Source organism: Seriola lalandi, unplaced genomic scaffold (genome assembly GCF_002814215.2).
Source record: "Seriola lalandi dorsalis isolate HSWRI2012SDOR001 ecotype SW California unplaced genomic scaffold, Sedor1 jcf7180002054899, whole genome shotgun sequence".
Taxonomy (NCBI): domain Eukaryota; kingdom Metazoa; phylum Chordata; class Actinopteri; order Carangiformes; family Carangidae; genus Seriola; species Seriola lalandi.
This window is the reverse complement of record NW_019525451.1, coordinates 1,045,765-1,054,290: the sequence shown is the minus strand read 5'-3', so window position 1 is coordinate 1,054,290 and position 8,526 is coordinate 1,045,765. Positions and strand designations below refer to the sequence as shown.

The 8,526-nt window shown below is 44.0% G+C and overlaps 1 protein-coding gene across 4 annotated transcripts in view; it reads right to left on the bottom strand.

The window, feature by feature from the left end:
- The window catches only part of LOC111672376 (beta-1,3-galactosyltransferase 1-like), a 94,351-nt gene extending 85,825 nt beyond the window's left edge, over positions 1-8,526 (bottom strand). The window contains exons 1-2 of one of the 4 annotated variants that reach the window (XM_087180285.1): positions 8,389-8,524; positions 2,048-2,181 (exon numbers count right to left, since the gene is read on the bottom strand). The gene's annotated coding sequence lies outside the window, so the exon portion shown is untranslated. Of the gene's footprint in view, positions 1-2,047; positions 2,182-7,222; positions 7,410-8,388 lie in introns of all 4 variants that reach the window. The other 3 variants (XM_087180286.1, XM_023429783.2, XM_087180287.1) reach the window with 3 other exon arrangements.

Genomic DNA, 8,526 nt, shown 5'->3' with positions numbered 1-8,526 from the left:
GGGGGGGGGGGGGGGGGGGGGGGGGTATGGCTGCTCTGCATTAAATCTCCCTGCCCTTAAACTCAATATGGTGTGCATCATTTTGAGCAGCAAATGTCAGATTTACATATTTGCCTCAGAGGATAAAGACGCTTAAACATGTATCACGTGTATCAAACATACCTGAAATAATTACGGCTGCATCTACTTTTTTCTAAGATTAATGATGTTCTGTATGGTGTTTGTGTACACATAGTAGTGCACACGCTATAATTAGGCCTAGGAGTCAAACACGCAACTATTCAAATGGGTTAGTCGGGTCCACTGAGGAATGTGTGCTCGTTGAGAGCAGATGCTGATTGAAATCAACCGTGCATACCGCAAGATATTAATATCACCTACAGAGCTGTGCCAAAAGCAGTACAAAATGTTATACATACACACATTTACATACAGCCTCCAAAAATAAAATGAATTTCTGTGGCGACTGAGGGGCGAGTGGCGCTTTCAGTATTTAATTCATTTAGATGAAGAACTAAAAACACTCATCCTCATCCTCATCCTCATCCTCATCCACCCCCAAACACACACACATATTAAATATCAGTCAGAACCATGTTGGGCTTCCATAAAGAGGATTAGAGCGAGGAGGGAGGAGGGAGGGGGGCCGGTCAGAAACAAACAAAAACTAGAATCACCTCCCCGTGGTTGTATCCCTCCGCCACTCGGACTAGTTCCAGGTTACATCATATACAATATGAACCATTAGTGTGAAATTTTGTCATAACTGCTGCACGAGATCTTGAGTAATGGCTGAAAAGTGTTTTCCGGGGGACACCGTGACCTTTGACCTTTGACCACCAAAGTCTGATCTGTTCGTCCTCGACTCATTCGTGCGAAATTTAAAGGGGAGATGTTGCGTTCACAAAGCCAAAACTGTGATTTGTGAGGTCACCACGCCCTTGACCTTTGACCCCCCCAAAGTCTAATCAGTTCATCCTCGAGTACTAGTGAACCCTTGTGCCAAATGTGAAGAGGTTCCGTCAAGGCGTTACTGAGATATCGTGTCCATGAGACCGGGACGGACAGACGGAGGCATGATATTTACGACGCTTTAAATCCCCAGTGGAAGCACAATGCTCCCGTCTCACATGTCTTTCAAAACTGCCTCTTTTATTGGAGCGTGAATTTTAAAAACGGCTGGTTTGGAATGTGTTTCATGAGCCACAGGGTTTCCAAACGCGCTCTTCATAATGGACGACATAAACTTTCAATTCACAACCTCAAAATTAGAGTGACAAGGTATCCATACGGCGGCAGAGATAAGCCCCGACAGAGACAAAGCCTCTTTGTATTATGTCTATATATTCAGAGCTCTCGGAGGCCAAACAGCCTGTAGTTACACCAGGAAACAGCAGATAGGTTCCTCACCCATCCTCCTTTTTCCATTTTTTTTTTTTTGACCACTTCGATGAAAATCCAATCATCTACTTGACCGAAGGGGGGAACTGGGAGGCATCAATAGTCACAGCGGCCAGCTTGGCAAACCAGCAAAGTCCCATCATCAGAACCCAATTAAAAGAACCCAGGGCTAGGAGCCTCGGCTCTGCACTCATCCCATGCCAAGTGTGGTGGCGGTGGGGGCTGCCGCAGAGCCTCGCGTGTGCAAATGGGAAGGCGACAGCAGCCAACATGCAACCGCATCTGGTAGACTACGAGATAACAGGATGCGGGGGAGCGGCGTGAAGCGAGCAAAGCCCTGCGCTCCCTCCCTCCCTCCATCTATATCATACAGAGGATACACTCTCACACCAGTTATCTTCCAGTTAGGAGGGAAGACCATTTGTGATCACGGCTCCAACGTCACACAAGAGCGACGCATTAAAATAAACATTTCATTAACTGTCCTTGTGGCTGCTTTTGCATCGGACGCACTAGGACGAGGCGCTTAAAGGCGAGCTTTACCCGTGAACGTTTTGCGTTCTGATGGTCGGGTGGAGTCATACAAGCAAGTTTTGTTCAACTGCTGGAGACGTTGTGAGTGTCAGTGGATCTCCTGGTGGCTCACCTGGTAGATCGTGTAGCATAAAGGGTTAATCCTGAGAACGGCGACCTGTGCTTGAGTCCTCTGCTGCATGTCATCCCCTCTCTCTCTCTCTCTCCCTGACTTTCCTGTCGCTCTCTCTCTCTCTCTCACTGTGACTGTGAATAAAAGGCACAAACAAAGACGGTTTAACATCAGTCTTTCTGAAATATAGAGTGAAAGTATCAATAATTTCTCTACATACTGCGCTTTATTTTATTATTATATAATTTATTTCTTATTTATTGATAACCTGAAGCGCTTGTTAGGAGATTGCAGTAATTTAAATAATATTGTTTAATAATGTTTTTAGTTTTTTTTAAAGAAATGTGCCTTTATGTTCATTTCCTGTGTTCAGGTCTGTTTGCCACTGAGCTACAAGTTTACAATCACGCGTTCATGTCTACAAGTTAAATTCATAATACATGAAAAGAAACGTAATGTTTTTCATGTCTGTAGTAAAAACATACTGAACTGTGAATTCAAAACCAAAGTATTAACAGAAGTAGCATCGTTTGTGGAGCAGCCAATCAGAGGAGGTGATCGTCTCAGTCGATTACTACAGAGACACTAATTGGATTTCCAGATTTGATGCTTTGGTGTGTCCAGGTCTCAATGAGGAAACAGACTTCTCGCCTCTCTTTATTGTTTAAAATATCCTTTTATTTCTAATTTCTATTGAACGTCATCATGATGGTAACAAATATCTACTTTAACTAACCTACTTGTAATATGTGATACTTCTCTTTCCATCCTCGCCCTGAGAAAGGTTGTTTCTCTGTGGCGGTTTTTCTTCACTTTTTGGGATTTTTTTTGTCACATATTTTACTCTAACACAATAAAAGTGTTTTAACTATATCCTTGGCTCTGTGCGAGTGTGCCTGAAGTAAGCCCAGCAGCTTCCTTTAGTCTATAATAATCATAAAGATGAGTCGCCGTGACCCCTGGTGCTGCGCACAAAGGGAATAAAATGCAAGTCAGCACTTGAAACAAGACTCCCCCGCCAGACTCAGCTTCATCACACGATGTAACTCACCTCTTCACCCTGAATGCACCAGTGATGACGATGTGACATCACTGCGGGTCAGTCTTTATTTTTTTTGTCTTCGGTGAAAACAGGAGCCGACGTCTGCCAGCCGAGCATTTTGAATAATAACCGCTTATTACTTTGTCTTTCTTTCCCATTTGTCATTTTTGTAAACAGAAGCAGGAAAATAGACAACAACACATTTTCTTCTTGGCTATGCTATTACTGTAATTTCACTGTGGCGGGAATGTGCCCAGATAATAACAAACAGCCAGGCTGTTCCTTGTTTTATTCATGTGCCATGTTGTTAAAAGGAGCGGTGGGTGAAAATCAGTCCGATCACAGCGTGTTGCCGTTGGATCATCTGTGCCCACCGTGTCATACGCGGACCCCGGGGGCCACACGAGGGCTAAAGGCCCGGCCAACAAGATTATCAAATGATCCAGTAAACTTTGGATGGCAGTCACAGACATGATCACAACGCGCTTAGCTCGACAGATGAAACACGCAGCCCGCCTGTGTAGCTTTCCAAACCCTTCTCCACAGAGACACGGGGCTGAAAGAGAGAGGGCAAGAGACAGGGAGCCAGTGCGGAGGAACAGCACAGGCCAGAGCACATCAATGTGAAAACCAGTGAACGCCCTCGGAGAAAAGAAAAGAATCAGAGAGAGATCGTACACCCACAGCGGCACAGAACTCAAGCCCTTATAAAAGATGACAGCGTTTTAAGTTACAGCCTCCTCCTATCAGTGATTTCACTGCAGCCAGACAGTAATAAAATCTAATGCGTTGTAATTTATGAGTTGTTGCACAGAAACCATTAATTCTACATGAAAACGGGCAACTGGGCAGAGCTCTCCTCTACTGGTGTGTGTCTTCGTGTTGCAATTAAATTTAATAATTCTAGTCATTAATTATTCATAAAGGTCAAGTGAATAACAATAATGCGAGACTTTACTGAGCCCCTGAGGGAAATGCTCTTTTTGTTTGCCTTCAGAAGAGGTCAGCGACCCCCAAAGGATGCTCCAGCAGGGGAGTTTCCACTCCCACTGCCTCTCTGGCCCAACAACAAACCAAAGAAAGAGATTTTAAATTAAAAAACATAGGCTGGCAACTCGTTAGGTTGAGTGCAATAAAAGATTGTGTCCCTCTAACCCTGCTCATTAATAAAAAACTTGATCTGGACATCCTGAAGAATAATACAGCTGCTTGTTGTTGAGGTGTTTCCATCAGTCCGAGGAAAGTCATCTAAATAAACCTCTACCTCGTTAGCTCACACTCATTAAGATATTACATTATAATATCAATACAAAGAGACACCATATTTATTGATAACAGCTGTGCAGTCCACCACTACACTGGCCATAATTATAAATGCCGGTAAAGCAAATCTGACAATGCATTTTTAACTCTAATGAATCTGCTGACAGCTGTGCACTGTAGCCGCTTAAACCAGCATTAACATCAGTTTCACAGACTGATGATGGGACGAGCGGCCTCACAGCTCTGGACCCTAGAGGGATCCGTTCACTGCTTTCATATTTCATGTTTTCATGGTTTTTAAGCTTAAAAACAAGGAAAAGTTCCAGCTGTCTATCGTTCACACTCAGCTGTTGCCGAGCTACCTGTTAAACAGCTGAGAGAAACAAACGTCAGGTCTGTACTGAGTCAGTGTTGAGGCGGTCGCCTTGGTGACACCGGTGAATGAACATAGTACCGGCTTGTTGTGTACACATTGGCTCACATGTTACAGGACAGATAATACATTTCCCTGCGTGTATATTCATCATGTCGTCGCTGTCATCCTGTCACCGCAGCAGCCGCCCGTTCACCTAACAGGACGTGAGGGTCTAGAAATGCGATGGAAAAAACAACCGCATTAGCACAGCGCTGCGTATTGTGGTGAATTCAGCCTCGGATACTTGAAAACTATTTGGTGCCAAGAGGATGTGTTGTAATTTATTTCTATGCTCACTAGCCAACTAGTCCATGAACATCTGGATGTATCTATGATTGCGGTCACGCCCCTTCCTCAGCGGAGTTATTGGTATCCCATCCTCTTCTATAATGGCCTCCTCTCTGTGTGACAGTGGCTGCAAAAAGATTTTGAACGACTGATGCTTAATCCTGCAGCAGGTTTACAAAACATAAAATTAAAACAATGGTGGCGACAGGGAGAAAAAAAAAGGCTAAATTCAACATAAACTAAAAGGTCTTCACGAAACAACAGTGACATTTGACAAGCCAAGTTGTGCACTTAATATGTTCCCCCAGGGCACCAAAATGCCACGGCACGTCGTAACAAACAGCAACCCGCCGACTGACAGATGTTTGCCTCCAGAGTGTGTTGACATGAAAAGCAAGCGGCAAAAGCGCATTTGCATTGAAATTGTGAACGAGTTAATAAGCTGGTTTGTAAAATACACTTTTCTACCGCGCGCTTTAAAAAACGTCATTCATCACTGTCACATGAGGTTTATCTCATCCGGGGAGCCGACGTGTTGCATCATAAATCGAAGTCCAATCACTTCCTGGACAAAAATATGATGTAATTAAGAGGATCTGGTCTGGCCTGGGGGGTTTCTTGCAGATTCATTACAGCCAAAAAAAAAAGAGGGTTCAGTGTCCTCGCGAATGGCATCAAGTTATTTACTGTAGAACATCTCAAAAGATCAATTCTATGAGTTAAATTCGGCCAATAACTCTGACGGGCGGGATGCCTTCACATATAAAACCCCCACACATGGGTTAAATGAATTAAAACGAGGCCTATTAGATGCACACCCAGGGGCTTGCTTCCTCTCACAGGATGTCAATAAGATGTAGTTTACAACACAGCAGATGTAAACAGCCTATTTATATGTATAAAGGCTGTGATAAGACTTAGATGTGTTTAATAGTGATTTACTAGTTAGAGGCGTTTAAGAGAGGTTGAACAGCATTGATTTTTTGGGGGGGGACTTACAGGCATTATGAGGAGAAAATTCTGAGGGTCTCCTTTCAAGATAGTAGCAGTAAATCATTGATCCAAAATCGTTATCATTCTCATTTTTGAAGGGACTGAACAGCTGTGGTCTGATGAGGAATTAAAGTTGGGAACTCTACGATCTGGTCCTGTTTCCACTCTGATTTAATTCTGAAAATCTGCAAGTTGTGATTCATAACTTTCTTACCACTTTAGTTTATAAGGAGTATTTGTTTTGACAGGGCTGTTATTTATTAATATCTATCTTCATATCTAAGTGTTTTAATTTGAAAGTTAAGTCGTCCCATCTCCTGTTTCTATACCTGCACTGTAATGGCGCTTTCAGACAGAACGCGATGGCGCAGCGTTCAGGGGGGTCGCGTACGACAGAGCAAACATAGGCGGAGTTTCCCAAACTTCTAGCGGGACACGTCACTATGAAGCAGGAAGCTCCCGATGTGTTACGAGTCTATCGCTGCCATCAACAAAGATGCATCTTTCCGGTGCTAAGAAACAAGCGTTAGCATTAGCCCCGCTAATAAGCTGCAAGAAAGAGGCTGTGCCAGCTGCGGTTAGCGGGCTAGCTGTTTAACAGTTAGCAACAGGCTGGTTAGCAACAGGCTGGTTAGCAACAGGCTGGTTAGCAACGGCTAAACTTTTAAAATGAGATATGTAAATATAGCAGCTTTTACTTACGGGATCTGTGCGATTCATATGCAAAGTAGATCACACACCAAAGAAAGATAAAAGATTATCAGATCGCCCACCACTAGTTTCTAATTCCTAGTTTTTTTTTTTGGAGCTTTAGTAACAGAAAATGACTTCATCTTAATCCAACAGAGGCTTTACAGCGATGTTGCAGAGTGCCAAGAGCAAAATGGAGTTTCTTTTTAAAAAGGAAGTGAAGCAAGATGAGATCAATTAACATCTTTGTGCTTGTCTGGAAACACAGAATCACCAGGGCAGATCTCCAAACCCATGTTCATCACTCGCAGCTGAGATCATCCATGTGTGCCAGGTACCCATTTTGATATGTCATTGTCTAATTGAGATTAAACCACTGTATTTCATGTCACAGGAGGTGACTGGAGGACTATGGGACATTTTCTAAAATTAAATGGAGCACCCCCCCGCCACACACACACACACACTTTTACAATATCAGTACCTGGTCGCGGGCCAGTACACAGGCTTAAATGAGAGAATTTGGCAGAGCCGCCTGTATTAACGACATAGGCGGCGTTGTAAGGTTGAAAGCCACGGTGCTCACAAAAGAGATGGACTTGGCTTCTCTGGGATTACTTGGCGACAGGAAACAGTGTAAAGGAGTATTGATGTAACCACTTCAAGGGGCGCTGTAATTCCAGAAAAAAAGAAGAAGAAAAAAAAAAAAGAGGATCAGTCCTGCAGGAGGGAGATGCGTCTGAGATCCGTGGCATTCGTGTTTCAAAGCAGCTGTCAAAATAAATTGCTAGAAATGGATTTCTAGAGGCTTAGCCATACTGCTCACAGCAAGCAGAGACACTGGCTGTGAATTGTTGTTATGACCCCTTGACTACAAGGTAAAATCCCATTGAGCAGCTTGCCACGGAGGGTTATATCCCCCCTGCTCTCCATCTCTACTGCCCCTTTCACTTCCCTGGAAGAGAGTAGCAGTGTCTGACAGAGTGATAAAACACAGCGTGGTGACACTCATCCACTCATCCCTTTTATGCAATGAAACAGAAGGCTGATGGGTTTTACTAGTTCATGTTAAGTGACTTGGATTAGCAGCCAGATAAATCATTGTACTCCATATTAGTCTATAAAGTGCACAGCATTATGAAATGCACAATGTTCTCATCTACTTATCTGGATTTATTCTCTTTCCCTCACACATTTAAATGGCAATAAGCCAGACACCACTGAGCTTACTTCTTATTTAAACGGTGGCATGCACTTAAGCAGCAAGCGGTGATTCCTGGTTATCCTAATGACTCCACACACACACACCTCTGAAGACAAAACTGAAATGTATTCAAAGTGAAGCTTCAATATCAAGTTTAAAAACCCCCCCACTGTTTCCTCAGCACAGTGCAAGAAAAAAAAACAGCCTCCTCCCGCCACATTAGAAATATTGCAAAATTACCAAACAGCAAGGGTCAAATAGCGCATTCATAAAGCACAGCAGCAGATGATGGACACAGAGAGCGGTTAACTCATTTTCACTTCCAAAAAAAAACCAGCATCTATCCGGTGGCGGGAGAGCGCCTGAAAGCGAACAATTAGTGTCCACAAAACCGTGCACGCGCCGGGTAAACATCACATTTTTTCAGCGTATTTCCGGTCACCTACCGCTGCTGTCCTCCGTGTCCCGTCGGCTCAACTTGTTCTCTGGATGCCGCTGAGCTCCGGCTCCGTCCGCTCCACACCGCGCGGATTCCTCCTCTGCTCTGCGTCTCGCGCTGCACGCTCGTGGAAGCGGCGGGTAGG